Source organism: Rhinatrema bivittatum, chromosome 4, assembly GCF_901001135.1.
Source record: "Rhinatrema bivittatum chromosome 4, aRhiBiv1.1, whole genome shotgun sequence".
In the NCBI taxonomy this organism is placed as follows: Eukaryota; Metazoa; Chordata; class Amphibia; order Gymnophiona; family Rhinatrematidae; genus Rhinatrema; species Rhinatrema bivittatum.
The window spans coordinates 427990806-428008442 of record NC_042618.1 but is presented as its reverse complement, the minus strand read 5'-3'; the positions used below and the strand labels follow the sequence as shown (position 1 = coordinate 428008442).

At 44.8% G+C, this 17637-nt stretch overlaps 1 long non-coding RNA gene across 2 annotated transcripts in view; it reads left to right on the top strand.

Moving 5' to 3' along the window:
• The window catches only part of LOC115091284, a 119231-nt gene that overhangs the window by 101 nt on the left and 101493 nt on the right, over positions 1-17637 (top strand). For both annotated transcript variants that reach the window (XR_003856660.1, XR_003856661.1), the window contains exon 2: positions 7143-7220. This is a non-coding gene — a long non-coding RNA (uncharacterized LOC115091284). The remainder of the gene's footprint in view (positions 1-7142; positions 7221-17637) is intronic.

Below are 17637 nucleotides of genomic sequence, written 5' to 3'. Positions count from 1 at the left end.
AAATGTTCTTTGCTTAATTAAGAAAGGGCTGGCCTTCCTCGTAGAGAAAGCGGACTAAAATAGGTCAAAACTAACTATTCGGTTCCATATGGACTCTGATGAACATGGCTCGGTAGCGGAGTGTGAATATTCTTGGGTCTTAGATTTGGATTCTTAAAGCGTTTTTAGGAGGAATAGAGACGATTTGCCCTAGCAGTTTCTTCTTCCTCCTTTCTTAATCAGAACCAGGGCTGGGATCAAGCACCCCGAGTTTTTAATCACAACAATCTAGGCATTTTTCCGCTGTACTACAATCCAGCTCACTTCAGCCCAGTCGTTGCAGCAAAGGTTCTGGCCGGAGCCAGGCACCAGGGAACCTTCTGGAGCCTTGCAATCATGGGCCTTAACATGGCCTAGGGTGCCACATTCTGAAAGCATCCAAAAACTGGGACTTTCCCTGCTGCTCTCTGATTTCCAGGGATGTAACCCAACACCCCTAGGCCCTTGTCCATGGGATCTATAATCTTAAATCCAGCCATGGGTCCTAAATTTAGTCACTAAGTGCCAGCACACAATGACTCTGACTGCCCTGCCACGGCATTTTCAGCCATGCCAGATTTAACAAGCTACCTACACTACTTATAGGCTCAGATCAGGAGCTTTAAAAACAAACAAATGACAGGGGCAGATTGTGGAAAAATATTGGCCCCAGGGATTTTTATCTATACTAGCCATGGGTATCCGATTACATAAAAATTAAAATTTGTATTTATAAGAACATAAGAAATTGCCATGCTGGGTCAGACCAAGGGTCCATCAAGCCCAGTATCCTGTTTCCAACAGAGGCCAAAACCAGGCCACAAGAACCTGGCAATTACCCAAACACTAAGAAGATCCCATGCTACTGATGCAATTAATAGCAGTGGCTATTCCCTAAGTAAAATTGATTGATAGCCATTAATGGACTTCTCCAAGAACTTATCCAAACCTTTTTTGAACCCAGCCACACTAACTGCACTAACCACATCCTCTGGCAACAAATTCCAGAGCTTTATTGTGCGTTGAGTGAAAAAGAATTTTCTCCGATTAGTCTTAAATGTGCTACTTGCTAACTTCATGGAATGCCCCCTAGTCCTTCTATTATTCGAAAGTGAAAATAACCGAGCCACATCTACTCGTCAAGACCTCTCATGATCTTAAAGACCTCTATCATATCCCCCCTCAGCCGTCTCTTCTCCAAGCTGAACAACTCTAACCTCTTCAGCCTTTCCTCATAGGGAAGCTGTTCCATCCCCTTTATCATTTTGGTTGCCCTTCTCTGTACCTTCTCCATCGCAACCATATCTTTTTTGAGATGCGGTGACCAGAATTGTACACAGTATTCAAGGTGTGGTCTCACCATGGAGCGATATAGAGGCATTATGACATTTTCCGTTCTATTAACCATTCCCTTCCAATTTCTCAGTACTTAAATATAACAAAATTATAGAATAAAAATAGACATAAAAATCTATATAAAAGTTCAAACATTGAATTAATGTATAGCACATATTTTAAATACTTAATATACCATTTATAAAATGTTTCAGTAACTTTGCAAAGAAAATGGGAATAACATAATAACTCTTTATTACAAATATGCATAGCTGTGATCATCCACCTAGTACCAAGGAACCATTTTTTCCACTAACTGTTCATTGTCATACTAATAGCACATGGTAGATCTCTTGAAAATCCACATGGCTAGTGCCAAAATAGGATCAAACCTGCTTGCAGATATGTCTTGCCCCCTTTTTCAGCCAGAACGCTGCTCATATGTGCTTAACAGTCAAACTGTTATGAAGCCCTCTGAGCCAAGAGACTGATTTAGTTATCCCAATGTAAATAAGATAATTCTTTTTGTGGGGAAAAAAAAATTGACTGGTAGCTCTTTCTGCAGTTCTGTTTTACAAAAAGCAAAGCAGATCTGCAAATGGTAAAAAGAGGCTAAAAAAAATAACCATTACATGATTGATAGCATAGATCATACAGAAGTGTCCTTGTTATTCCGGGACTGAGAGTCAGACTGAAGTTCCCTGTGATGGTATTTGCCTTGGTTCCAAGGAGGGAAGAATAACTTTTGTTGGTGAATGCTTGATGATATTGCCCACCTCTAAAATTAATGACCCTTATTTAGAAGACTACCAATAAAATGTATGCATTTATAGCAGATTTTACTTGAAAAAACACATTCAAAGTACAGTCTTCTGTGGTAAAAATATTACTTAAAATAACATTGGGGGGGGGGGGGCCTAGTGAGTGCCTATGGCGACGGTTTCTCTCTGCTAGAACTCAGTCTGCCCGCTCTGCCAAATCCCACTCCGGCAATGCTTTTTTATTTTTGTCCAAAATAATTTTGGTATCCTTTCATTGTGTTATAAAATGGGAATTTGATAGATAAGACTGGCCAAATAACTGATTATTATTGTAAGGAAACCACGGATCTGGGAGAGATGTCAGTGGGCCCTAAGAGCATGACAGGTAACAGGCCTCAGCAGAGTACAGAAGAAGGCATGCCTAATGTGTTAATACCAGCCCTGGTTGCGCGCCTTCCGCGGGCATCGGCCCGCACGCACTACTCCCGGAACCGGGAACCCCTATACCAAGTCTTCACAATGATGCCAGTCTCGCCCACTCCCCTGTCCCCAGGATTGGGGACCGACTAACGTATTTCTAAGCGGAGTGGGCACGGATCACCTCGGACCAGTGGGTCCTGGATACCATAAAACACGGCTACACATTGGAATTTGTCCGCCCCCCGCAGGGAAGGTTCATCTTTTCCCCCTGTGGCTCGGACCTCAAGAGAGGAGAGGTGCAGCTGACTCTGGACAGACTCCGGGAGATAGGCGCTACTGCGCCCGTGCCCTTCGGAGAGGTGGGCTCGGGCCACTATTCCATCTATTTCGTCGTACCAAAGAAGGACGGTTCCTTCCGGCCTATCCTAGTCCTCAAGGAAGTCAACAAATCCCTTCGAGTCGTTCGGTTCCGCATGGAAACGCTCCAGTCAGTGATTGCGGCGGTGCATCGGGGGGAGTTCCTCGCCTCCCTGGACTTAACGGAGGCCTACCTGCACATTCCCATCCGCCCGGACCACCACAGTTTCCTTCGTTTCAAAATTCTGGACCAGCATTTTCAGTTCACGGCTCTCGCGTTTGGATTGGCGCCGGCGCTGCACACCTTCACCAAGATCATGGTAGTTGTGGCGGCAGCTCTCCGGAAGGAGGGCATCCTGGTTCATCCTTATCTGGACGATTGGCTCCTCCGGGCGAAGTCATTCGATCATGGACGCTCAGCGGTGACTCGAGTAGTACGGTTTCTACATTCCCTGGGATGGGTAGTGAACTTCTCCAAGAGCTCCCTCATGCCCTCGCAACACTTGGGTTTTTTTTATTTATTTATTTATTTATTTATTTTAAGTTTTTTTATACCGATTTTCCTGCATAAAATGCATATCAAACCGGTTTACAATGAAACAGAATGAGCAGGAAGTAAAATTCCTTAGTCTAATACATTTAAACATCAATAAATGGGGGCAACTTTCGACACCCTACTGGGCAAAGTTTTTCTGCGCCAGGACAAAGCTCAATCCTTGCGGGATCACACACGACGGTTCTCTGCGTTACCAGAGCCCACCTCCTGGGACTACCTGCAACTCCTGGGAGTGATGGGGTCCACCATCGACCTTGTACCTTGGGCTTTCGCGCACCTCAGGACCTTACAGTGGGCGCTCTTCTCCCGTTGGAAACCAGTATTGCAGGACTATCAGATGATTCTCCCGCTCCCACAGAATGCCAGGGACAGTCTGGGCTGGTGGTTGGATCCGCCGAACCTGGCCCGTGGCATGTCCCTCGATCTGCCAAATTGGGTGGTGGTGACCACCCATGCCAGTCTAGCAGGCTGGGGTGCAGTCTGCGATCGAAGCGCCACGCAGAGGACGTGGTCCACGGTGGAGGCGAAGTGGTCAATCAACCATCTGGAAACCAGAGCGGTCCGGCTAGCTCTGCGACATTTCCTCCCGCTTCTTCGGAACCGAGAAGTCAGAATCCTATCGGACAACGCTACCACCGTGGTCTACATCAACCGACAAGGAGGCACGCGCAGCCCGCAGGTCGCGCTCGAGGCGGCGCTGCTGATGCAATGGGCGGAGCGTCATCTCGTCCGGCTAGCGGCCTCGCACGTCGCCGGTGTGGACAACGTCCAGGCGGACTTCCTCAGTCGTCAACTGCTGGACCCGGAGAGTGGTCTCTCTCCGACAAAGCAATGCAACTTCTCGTCCATCGGTGGGGGGCCCCCCACTTGGATCTGATGGCGTCCGCTCTCAACGCCAAGGCTCCACGCTTCTTCAGTCGCCGGAGAGAGCGCAGAGGGAGTGGATGCCCTGGTCCTCCCGTGGCCGCCATATCTTTCTTTTCCACCATGGCCCCTGGTGGGCAGGATGCTCCGCAGAATAGAAAGCCATCAGGGGACCGTGGTTTTCGTCACCCCAGAATGGCCCAGGCGACCCTGGTTTGCAGACCTGCTACAGCTGGTGATCGACAGGCCAATCAGGCTGGGGCACCTCCCCCAGCTCCTACATCAGGGCCCGGTATTTTTCGAGCAGGCAGAATTCTTCTGTCTTGCAGCCTGGCTTTTGAGAGGCGCCGCCTCCGGCGTCGGGGCTACCTGGAGGCGGTAGTATCCACGCTATTGCGGGCACGAAAGACATCGGCCTATGTTCGAGTCTGGAAGGTGTTCGAGCTGTGGTGTACCAGCCAGGCCACGAGACCTGCTAAGGCTTCTGTACCTCAGATCCTTCAGTTTCTACAGGCGGGGGTGGAAAAAGGGCTCACCTATAATTCACTACGGGTTCAGGTGGCCGCCCTTGGTTCGCTGTTGAGCGATGGGGGCTCTCTTCTACAGCATCCTGACATTGCTCGTTTTCTCAAGGGTGTCAAGCATATGCGTCCTCCGTTACGGGACCCTTGTCCCTCCTGGAGTCTTAACCTTGTGCTTTGCTCCCTGTCGGGACCACCGTTCGAGCCACTGCGCAGCGCAACGATAAAGGATCTCACTCTCAAGACTGTATTTCTTGTGACCATCTGTTCCGCTCGACGCATCTCGGAGATGCAGGCTCTGTTGTGTAGAGAGCCCTATCTCCGTTTCTCCGACTCTGGAGTTTCGCTTCGCACCGTTCCCTCCTTCCTTCCGAAGGTGGTTTCTGCATTCCATGTGAACCAGACGGTGGAGTTGCTGTCCTTCTCTTCCTCAGAGCCGAAGTCTCTCCGTCTCTTGAATGTCAAGCGCACTCTGCGCCTCTATCTGGAGGCTACAAATGAGTTCCGAACCTCTGACCATCTCTTTGTACTCTGGGCCGGTCCTAAGAAGGGGTCTCAGGCCTCGAAGACTACCATTGCCAGATGGCTGAAGGCCGGCATTGCTGCTTCTTACATTGGGGCGGGTCGGACTCCCCCACCCGGAATCGTAGCGCATTCTACACGTTCTCAGGCGGCTTCCTGGGCGGAGGTTCGCTCGGTATCCTCGCAGGAAATTTGTAGGGCAGCCACCTGGAAATCGTTACACACGTTCTCGAGGCACTATCGTCTGCACCTCGCCTCTTCGATCTCTGGACACTTTGGCGAGCAGGTTCTCCGAGCAGGCCTCGCAGGACCCCACCCGATTTAGGGAAGCTTGGGTACATCCCACTGTCTGGACTGATCCAGGTACGTACAGGGAAAAGAAAATTATTATTTACCTGCTAATTTTCGTTCCTGTAGTACCATGGATCAGTCCAGACGCCCACCGCGTTTGGGTTCTTGATCCTGCTCAGCTCTGCGCTGCTTCTTGCTCGCAGTGTTCTGTGTCTTCACAGTTGTTTCTTTTTGCTGTTTTTCACAGCTCCCTACAAGTTGGTAGGATGTTTGCAGTTACTTGTTGCGGTTACAATTGTTTTCATTATCTGTTTCCACAAACTTGATCCTTCGGGGGTTTCTACTCGGGCTTTGATATACTCGATACTGAACTCCTGCAGAGGGGGTAGTAGTATATATGGATACGCCCCCTCAAAGCTTGTGCTGACTCCATCTGCTGGATTGGGGACATAACCCACTGTCTGGACTGATCCATGGTACTACAGGAACGAAAATTAGCAGGTAAATAATAATTTTCTTATTGATAGCATAGATCATACAGAAGTGTCCTTGTTATTCCGGGACTGAGAGTCAGACTGAAGTTCCCTGTGATGGTATTTGCCTTGGTTCCAAGGAGGGAAGAATAACTTTTGTTGGTGAATGCTTGATGATATTGCCCACCTCTAAAATTAATGACCCTTATTTAGAAGACTACCAATAAAATGTATGCATTTATAGCAGATTTTACTTGAAAAAACACATTCAAAGTACAGTCTTCTGTGGTAAAAATATTACTTAAAATAACATTGGGGGGGGGGGGGGGGGGCCTAGTGAGTGCCTATGGCGACGGTTTCTCTCTGCTAGAACTCAGTCTGCCCGCTCTGCCAAATCCCACTCCGGCAATGCTTTTTTATTTTTGTCCAAAATAATTTTGGTATCCTTTCATTGTGTTATAAAATGGGAATTTGATAGATAAGACTGGCCAAATAACTGATTACTATTGTAAGGAAACCACGGATCTGGGAGAGATGTCAGTGGGCCCTAAGAGCATGACAGGTAACAGGCCTCAGCAGAGTACAGAAGAAGGCATGCCTAATGTGTTAATACCAGCTAAGACCCAAGCACTAAGAGCAGACTTCTTGCAAGGGATTGATGAAAGATGTCGGTGATAAATTACCGTAGATACCTTAGACTGAGGACAGATCCTGCCAATATAACATTCAAGTGTTGGGAATCCCGGAAGGAGAAGATGGTAGGGATGTCCTCTTTATTTGTTAAAAAATTACTAAAGAAAGTTTTGAAGCCTGACGGTGTGGCACTGGACTTGGCAGCTGACCATGCACACAGATCACAGGTGTGCAGAAAGGAGCTGTAGGTAGGCCTTGCACCATGCTGGTTAAATTCAGTAATTTTCTAAGAGATGCAATGCTTTTTATGGAGTGCCTTTGAAACTTGGAGAGTGTTTTTATCCCTGTTGCATTATTAGATTTAGCTTTATTAACATGAGTGTTTTTTCAGTGTTGATCCAGGAATGTGAAAGGCCTCAACCATCTGATTAAATGAAAGAAGATCATTTGTGGACTGAAGCAGCTGAAGGTGAACATTGCTTTCCTCACTGGCCTGAGGTTTCAGATTAATAAAATCTTAAAGTTGGTTGGCTTGCTGATTGCTTTTGTGTCTTCATATGTGGAGGAGGAGGGGAGGGGAGTCGCTGTTGTGATTGGGAAATTAAGCATTTCTGCTGTGAGAAAATTATTCATGATGAGAGATTTTTGCTTCTAAGGGGTCGTTTAAATAGATAATTGGTAATCTTGCTAAATATCTATGCACTGAATGAAGGATCGAGGCAATCTTTTCAAAAAATTTATGTTGTCTGGAGGTTTGAGGAGTATTTTAGGAGGGGATTTTAATATTATACTGAGCCCCAAATCTGAGAGGAGTGGGGGAGATAGGAGTTACTACGTTTTAAAGAATTCTGTGAACGATTTGGGGCTGTCCATCTGTCCACATGCGAGGAAATGGAGAAATTACTTACCTGATAATTTTGTTTTCTTTAGTGTAGACATATGGACTCAGCTTCCCGCCCTCAGCTGCTGCATGAACATGTCAATAGTCTTCCTGTGGGGCTACTTGTCCCAAGGGATTATTGGTAAGTGTTCATCCAGTCCCTAGCTTGGGGTTCCTAGAATCTTATGTGAGTTCAGTGTTTATGGTTGGTTGAGTACAGTTCTGGTTTTCTGTTTTTAATCATGTTTTTTTATCAATTTTGTTTGCTAGTCTATCCACAGTTGCTTTTGAAGAGAATACTGGCAGGCTGGGGGTCACTGCAGGGTTATATTTACTGTGATGTTCTCCATCTCTATCTGTTAGCAGGGGATCATAAACCCACTGGTCCTGATTCCATCTGTCTACACTAAGGAAAACAAAATTATCAGGTAAGTAATTTCTCCATTAGTCTGGAGAGAACTCCATTGTTTGCATTTCTCCAGTTGTGAGATATTGCTCTCAAGGGGAAATCTAATTTGCCAAGGCCACCCTCAAAAGTAGAAAGAACAGTGTTTGTGATTATGAAGCCAAAGGGTTGGATTGGTCAAATTTATAAAGTTTTGCAATGAGTTAAAGAAAATTCACAATTGAAAATTCTAAAGAGGGAAGATGGGGAAGTGGAATTGGAAACTCAAGTGGAGTATTGGGATCAGAATTTTGGGGATATATGGCAATGCTCGCACCCTTCTCAACTCATGTATACACTATTACCTCCATTTTAAAGCGTCATTGGTCATTGTTATCTCTGCATGAGGTCTTTAATTATCCATTACGTTTTTCTTTTTGCCGCGGAAAAAATTTGAGAAATATGCTTGTACATTCGCATTTTCAACCTAATCTCAATACCACTCCAGATGTTTTTTCTGGCCACCAATCCTGCGGACAATGCTCAGTATGTCCTTTCGTCCTCTCCACTAACAATTTTGAACATCCTATTACACACAGAAAATTTGTTTTGAAATCTTCTACCAGCTGTCAATCACGAGGAGTAATCTACGTGATCTTGTGCCCTTGCCCAAAATTATATGTGGGCAAAACCACTAGACAAATACATACTCGTATTATCGAGCACCGGTCCAATATTCGCACTGGCCGTGACACTGCTCCCCTTGTCTCTCATTGGCAAACAGCAGGGCACTCCGAGGATGACTTAAAGTTTTTGGTTATTGATCTGCTTCATCCACCTAGTCGGGGAGGAAACTTTTCTGATATGCTTATCCGCAGAGAGCAGAAATGGATTTTTACTCTTAACAGCCTGCATCCGGCGGGATTAAATAATGAGATTGAGTGGCAGTATTTCCTATAATTATTTCTTATAATTTTTTCATCTGTATGAGATTGAGTAGCAGTATTTCTTATAATTATTTCTTATAAATTTTTTCATCTGTATGTACTTTTAATATTATTTTGTGTAGAATTACATTATTCATGTTGTTAAGCGCAGGTTGTCCTGCTCTGATTGGCTAGCTGATTCGTGCCTCTGATTGGTGGTAAAAAACGCACCAAAATAGTTCCCTTTAATACGCTGAGTTTAGTCTAGCCGCCCGCCCTCCTTGCCATTTTGAGCTGTGTGAACTCCTCAGCTGACTTTAAGGTACGTGTCTCGGCGTCACTAGATATACTCTGTACCCTTAAATTGGTCCATTACTTTTAATACTGATGTCTCGTTCTCTTTTAGCTTTTGTTGAAATTACAGACTGTCCCTCCCGACGCAGCCTTCGGGCGAAACACGGGGTCTGTGTCGGGGGACCCTGAAGCAGTCATTTATTTGTGCATTACTTTAAAATAGGAGTGGCTCCTCGGAACATTTAAAACTATAAATAAACAATGTTGAAAATGAAATTATTGGACCTAGAGTCTTCTTGCACTCCTTAGTGGATTTTGTTTACGAAATGCTCGCACCCTTAAAATATAATTGAGCAGTAATATAGGATCACTTTGCGGGCACTTTGTTTTGCTTCAGAGTGATGGATCCCAATAAGTCTGAACTATGATGGAGATCGTGTAGGCAAAGAGGGACAATGTATGATATCCTATACGCTTGCCCAATTTTTCAAAAGTACTGGAATACTGTTGTAGATAAAATTCAAAATATAGTTGGGATTACGATTCCAACTGATCCTAGGATATTTGTACTTTTTGTTCCTCCTGGATTGGGTTAGGGATCACAGGTGCTTCGCATTAAGAAGCTTATTTGCTATCAGAAAGTGAATGATATTAAGACTGCGGAAATGACCTAATTCCTCTTTAGGCAGTGAACTCCTATCTGCTAAAGCTAGGGGGAAACGACCTTCAAAAAAGGTTTGGCATCCCCATACTCCAGTTTTTGATTACAGGTGAGGTTTAAATCTTTATTCTGTAGGGGTACTTGGTAACATTATGAGAGGAAAGGAGGGGATGGTGGTGGGTGGGAGGAAGGGGAAGATATTTAGTGAGGGGGTAATTTGAAATTTGAGAATGGTGATTTAATGTGGTGGCAGATTGGGCACTCATTGTATAAGGTGAGTTATAATTTGTCAGCTGATTACAATCAGTCCAATACAGTACAGTGCGCTCCGGTGGAGTGCCTTGTTAATCCGCATTTGGACGCGTGTTTTCGACACACTAGCTTTACCCCTTATTCAGTAAGAGGTAATAACATGTCGAAAACGTGCGGCCAAACCCCCCCCCGAAACTAATAGCGCCTGCAACATGCAAATGCATGTTGATGGCCCTATTAGTTATTCCCACGTGATTCAGTAAGTAAAATGTGCAGCCAAGCCGCACATTTTACTTTCAGAAATTAGCGCCTACCCAAAGGTAGGCGTTAATTTCTGCCAGCACCAGGATATTAAGTCGGAGGTCCCAAAAGTAAAAAATAATTTTAAATTTAAAAAAAAAATAAATTTTAAATCAGCTCGCGGGTTGAAAACCGGACACTCAATTTTGCTAGCGTCCGGTTTCCGAACCCATGGTTGTCAGCGGGTTTGAGAACCGATGCCGGCAAAATTGAGCGTCGGCTGTCAAACTTGCTGACAGTCGCTGCTCCTGTCAAAAAAGAGGCACTAGGGATGCGCTAGTGTCCCTAGTGCCTCTTTTTACCGCGGGCCCTCATTTGTATACTAAATCACGCGACTTTTACTGTATCAGCCTGAATGTTCAGCTGAGCACTTATATGGATGGAGATTGTACAAGCTTTTCTGCTCTTTTTTCTGTCTTTGTATTGTTAACTTATTTAATAAAGAGTAAATTAAAAACAAAATATTTTGTATTATTAATTACATGTGTTGCTGTGGAGCCAACCAGAAAAACTTGAAAAAAGCACTTAGAGCTCATATGGTATTAGGCCTACTTTAATGTGTGCTGGATGTGGGCTTGGCCCTCAGAAAGCCAAGAATCAACTATTTCAATTAAAATATAGTAAACTTCTCATACCAAAACACCACTAACTGCCGGCTCTCAAACAGTATCAAGCCTACCTATAAAAGGGGAACAATGCAAATATTACACCAGGCCCTAAAACACCAATACAAACTCTATTATGAAACAGAGTGTCAGGCTGCTACACATCCCTACACAGAAACTACACACTAGCAGAATACTTCACCTCAGTCACATTTACAGAACACGGACAGATTTCACCAAATACAGATTAAAGTGACCATAAATTATAGACAGAAACCGAACTGGAAACCACAAACCAGACTCTGTATGCAATGCAATAATGGAAAAACAAACAATGCCATTCCTCTTAAAGCATTAAACAAAATCAAGAAATATAAAACATCAATCATAGCAGTAAACTATACTAATCAAAAGAATACTGTAAATATTTCTAAACATGAATGGAATTTTCAGTAACTCATAAAACTTTTTAAAAATTAACAAAATAACAATACAATATTTCAAACCAGCAAACCCATGAAATAATAGATCATAATTAGAACTAAGGACAAAATCCCCCACTCTCCATACCTGTGAACTTTTGTTTTCTGGTCACCCTGCAGTTGTGGATTAGTGAGGATGTGTGGTCAGGGAGGGCACTCAAAATTTTTTCTATTATAAATATACACCACCCACCCATTCTTTCACAGACACATGCGCACACACCCACCCATTCTCTCACAGACACATGCACATACACACCCATTCTCTCACAGATGCACACACACCTGTTCTTTCACAGACACATGCACACACACCCATTCTCTCACAATTGAATACACACACATTCTCTCACAGATGCACATACACCTGTTCTTTCACAGACATACACACCCAATCTGTGCTCTCTCTCACACACACACAAATACCCACGCTCTCCCTGCGCTCGACAAACTCTCAACGTATGGCGCCAGTGGAAACTTCAGTTGGTGGGTCCGGAGCTCTACTTTTTACAGAGTTCGCTCTTCCACAACACTCTCTACCGGGTCTTCCACGCCACGCATACTCCACCTGGAAAGCGAGAGGTATCTCCACCTTCTCCCAGGTACTCCACAACGGCGCACTTCTTTCCTTCACTCAACTGCAGGACGTTTTTCACTTTTCCAGTGTCGAATTCCTACCTTACATGCAAATGCGCCATTTTTTACTTCAACTACAATCCCAAGGACTGTTATCAACCTGGCGCTCCCTCTTTGAAGGCTACTGCTCCAATACTCAACTACCAAGGGGACTTGTCTCTAAACTCTACAAGCTGCTGGCGTCCCGCCCTACAGTCAAACCAGCGCACTTGCGAGCTTGGGAAGTGGACCTGGGTAGATCCCTGTCTGATGACGAATGGGACAATATCTTTCTTCGTATGTCGCGGGGTCTAGTCTCTGCACGGGTGTCGGAGGCCAACTACAAGCTACTATACAGGTGGCACTTTACTCCGCTACGCCTTCACCGCTTCTCCACTAGTCACGATCCCCACTGCTGGCGCAATTGTAGTCACTTAGGTACTTTCCTCCACATGTGGTGGGACTGTGCCCTGATACAGAAAGTATGGACCTATGTCTCGCAGATGGTCTCTGAGATTTTGGGCCGGCCAATTGCTCTTAAACCTGCCCAGGCTCTTCTTCATCTCTCGGATGACGGCCTTCCAGCCCCCGCGCAGACCTTTATTCAGCTGGTGTGCACGTCGACTGCCATGGAAATCGCATACTCATGGAAGAGGGCTCAACCGCCTACGCCCACCAAGATATTGTCACGTTTGGACAAGACGTGTACTCTATATCGCCTAACTGCGTTTAAATACCATCGCCTCGCCAAATTCTACCACATATGGAATCCCTACATCTCCTGGAGGCCGCTTCCACTACCGCCACTTTCCTCTCATTCCTGACTGCCTGACTGGACACTGCACGGATTGGCGCACACTGCCATTCTTTTCATCCTTAACGCAAGCATGTTTTTTCGGACTTTTTTCTTTTCTTGTTTTTACTTTTATTTTCTTTTTCATTACACTTCTGACTTCTCTCTTGTGATAATGAGTAGCATGACGGGGGGGAGGGGGGGAGGGTGACCACTGTAACTTTTGTAAACGATGCCATGTACCCAATGTTCTTGTATTTCTTGTTTCTGAATTGTTCTGTTGTTGGATTTGGCAATAAAAATTATAAATTAAAAAAAAAAAAATACCCACGCTCTCACACATACACAGGCTCTGTCTCATGCACACACTCCCTCTCTCATACACACATGCTGTCTCCCTCACATGCACACAGGCTCTCACTCTCACATGCAATCACACTCTCAGGGCCTCCCCCTCTCTTTGGCTGTGGCGGAATGGGCTCCATTGTGGCCCCGCCAAGCCTTTCTTTGGGCCTTGGCTGGATGGGCTCCATCGTGGCCCCATCAGCTTCTTTTTGAGCCACAGCAGAGTAGACTCCACTGTATCCCTATTGAGCCTATTGTTGGGCTGCAACAGGATGGGCTTTGCCGCAGCCCCACTTGCCTCTGTTCAGGCGACAGCTGAATGGGCAAGTCTGTGGCAGTATGAGCTTAACCATGGCCCCTCCAGGGCTTTCTGTGGGCCTCAGTGGGATGGGTTGTTCCACGGCCCTTGTTTCTTTGGCCACCAGCAGGCAAGAGCTTACGCTATTAAGAACATAAGAACATAAGAAAATGCCATACTGGGTCAGACCAAGGGTCCATCAAGCCCAGCATCCTGTTTCCAACAGTGGCCAATCCAGGCCATAAGAACCTGGCAAGTACCCAAAAACTAAGTCTATTCCATGTAACCATTGCTAATGGCAGTGGCTATTCTCTAAATGAACTTAATAGCAGGTAATGGACTTCTCCTCCAAGAACTTATCCAATCCTTTTTTAAACACAGCTATACTAACTGCACGAACCACATTCTCTGGCAACAAATTCCAGAGTTTAATTGTGCGTTGAGTAAAAAAGAACTTTCTCCGATTAGTTTTAAATGTGCCCCATGCTAACTTCATGGAGTGCCCCCTAGTCTTTCTGAAAGAGTAAATCTGAAAGAGTAAATCTGAAAGAGTAAATAACCGATTCACATCTACCCGTTCTAGACCTCTCATGATTTTAAACACCTCTATCATATCCCCCCTCAGTCGTCTCTTCTCCAAGCTGAAAAGTCCTAACCTCTTTAGTCTTTCCTCATAGGGGAGCTGTTCCATTCCCCTTATCATTTTGGTTGCCCTTCTCTGTACCTTCTCCATTGCAACTATATCTTTTTTGAGATGCGGCGACCAGAATTGTACACAGTATTCAAGGTGCGGTCTCACCATGGAGCGATATAGAGGCATTATGACATTTTCTGTTTTATTAACCATTCCCTTCCTAATAATTCCTAGCATTCTGTTTGCTTTTTTGACTGCCGCAGCACACTGAACCGACGATTTCAATGTGTTATCCACTATGACGCCTAGATCTCTTTCTTGGGTTGTAGCACCTAATATGGAACCCAACATTGTGTAATGATAGCATGGGTTATTTTTCCCTATATGCATCACCTTGCACTTATCACCTTGCACTTATCCATTCTTTTTGCTGCCCCTGCTCCCGGCAGCCAAATGCTAAGGAGAGGAAATTGTGTGACCAGGGCAACCACCCCATCGGGGGATGTCCAATTTTTCATTATGCCAGTCCTCTTAAACTGGGCCTCTTAAATGTGACATAACGTGGGGCCTCGGTCTGTCTTGATCCAGCCCTGATCAACTCAAGGAGTGGAAGAGCTAAACCAGGAACTGAACCAAAGTCCTCCACATTGCAATGGACAGCAGTGCCACTCAGCCACCAGCAGAGATGTGGGGTGGAAAAATTTTAGTGAATATTTTTCCTATGATTTATTTTTCCGTAGAAAATTTTCCCTTTCTAAAACTTGTTTCATAAAAATCATTAGTAACAAAGAATGGATGCCAATGTATGCAAGCTTGGCTGTTTCAAAGTTGTAATAAATGTTTTTCAGATGATTATTCTTACAAAGTATGTGAGAGATATATGTTTCTTTTTATTAATTTGCAAACAGGAGAGTAAATACTTACCTGATAATCCAAACCAAAAATCTAATTTAAAATTCACCTAATTGGATATGCAGGTCAGATCAAAACAAAAATTAAAATCTTTCCATCTCTGATTGTGAATGAAAGCAAAATCAAAACTAAAATTGTGAAATCTCGTCTCCACTGCCACCTAATTTGCAAACATTCTAGACTATAACTAGAAATTTGGAGGTAAAATTTCCTGACCTATAAGCATGGCACTATTACCTAACTACAGACTCTTTGTGCACAGGCTTTGCAGAATTGGCAAAAATTCACAGTTGTACCGTGTCTGCACCGGGCAAAGTGAGCAGTAACAGACTCCTTTTATGTGGGGAGGGCAATCTTTTTTAAAGCGATTTACCTGGGTAAAAAAAAGGATTCTAAATGCGGTAATTGGCCATCTGAAAATCCCCCCCCCCCCCCCCCCCCATGTAACTAAAAATCTGCTTATTGTTCCATAATGAGGCTTTTAGCTACACTAAGAGAAGGTATTCAGGGAAAGAAAAGCACACTCGCTTATTACATTTTCAAATCTGGGCATCTATTTTTCTAGGAGAAATCTACCCACACAAAAAGCAAGTGCACGTGTCCTTGGCAGTTTTCAAAGGGAAGGTCCATGTGTTTTGTTCCCTTTGAACATTGGCAGAAGACCTGTAAATTTGTCCCATCTTTGTTAAAAAGAAATTGCCATTATCATGTAGTGGGAAGAGTTACTGCAGCCAAAAAATAATACATGTGAATTAAAAGTGAACAGTCATTTGCAACTGCCTGGTAAGGCTGTTAACTTCTGTCTGTGAGGAGAGGCACATATCATAACTCTTAGAAGTACAACATGAAATGGGATAGAGAAGTCTGAAGAGATGTTACTCTAAATTTTAAAAGGTTTCTTGCTTTTCTGCTTACTAACCTGCGCTCATCAGAAAGTCATTGTGCACAACCTCTTTCTTCCTTCCTTCCTGTCCAGTTTTGATCAGACAGACATCCTACCTGGGCTTTTCCTAGTTCCTTCACATTGTACTCAGAAATCTATAATACATTTCTCTTTATTTAATTCCTTCCCACATGGCTTCCTCTGGGAGCCATCATGTACTGCCTCTTTTTTCTTATTCACATCAAGCTGTCATCAGCATAGTAACACAGTAAATAATGGCAGATAAAAACCCAAATTGTCCATCCAATTTGCCCAGCAAGTTGTTTAGGATAGTAACTGCCACTCTGTTCAGGTTATCCCCATGCAGAAATGTTACACCTGAAGCTTACCACAGTGTAAATGTTATTGGGATCTCGGTAAACCACCCCAGAAGTGGTGCAGGACTGCAAGGCAAGACACTGGACTAGACAAGAGCTGGTGTTCTGCCTAGCCAGCCCCCTTGGGTTCTGGAGCCCAGTAGGTCTTTGCAGTAGGTCCAGATAGGCTGGAGCAAGGCTGGATAGGCTGGAGCAGAGAGTAAGAACTGGCACAGGGTACAAGCACAGATAAGATACAGGGCAAGGGCAAGGACAGGACACTGCAAGGCTGGAGCCCAAAGACCACTAGGCTATAGGGCTGAAGGCCCCTTGGTACAGGGAGACCAGAAAGGCCACAAGGCAGGATACAAGAAACAAGCAGTCCCGGAAGCCACAAGGCAAGGCAGGGCCTAGATTGGCCACAAGGCAGGAATCAAGACTAGAGCAGGCCCAGAGGTCTTAAGGCAAGGTACAAGACAAGAATGGCCAGGTCAGAGAGACTCCATGAAGAGGCAAGGCTGGATAACATTGGGATGAGACTTGGGTGTGGCAAGAGCAGCGAGGAGGAGCTTAGCAAGGTTGGTGGTGAGGCTCGCCTAAGGCCTCTGAAGGTGAGGTCAAAGCAAGCAAGGCCAGGGCACGGAGAGGCTACATAGGCAAATCCATGACAGGAACACTCCCTTCAAGACCCCCTCCTCTAGGGTCTGATTGTCCATGGGGGCTAAGGCAAGCAGGAACTTGATTCTGGAGTATTAGGCGGGTGTCTCTCTAGAACTGGATTGATAAATCAGGGTATTTCCAAGGCTGGACAAAGCAAGGCAAGATTTGGCTGAACAGGCAGGAAAAGACTTGGCTGGAAAGCTGGACATCTGGAACAGCACCCTCTTCCAGGTGCTCCAAGTCGGGATCAGCGCCCTCTTTTGTGCGGTCGGAGTCTGGAAAGCATCGTCTTCTGTGCACTTGGAGTCTGGGACAATGGCCTCTTCTGCACACACGAAGCAATAGTCTAGATCCAGTAGGAAGTAAAACAAGGGATGAAGAGGAAACACTGACCTGGAATTAATGCAGCTGTTTTGAAATTGGTCTCTGAGCTGTGAATATTCAGAAGGGATTTATTTATTTATTTATAGATTTTTATATACCGTCGTTTGGGGGTACCATCACAATGGTTTAATAATTAATAGAAATACAATAAGATAACAATAATAAAAGTATAGAATATAAAATAGAATTTGATCAGTCAGTACAAAATTAAATGAAAGATT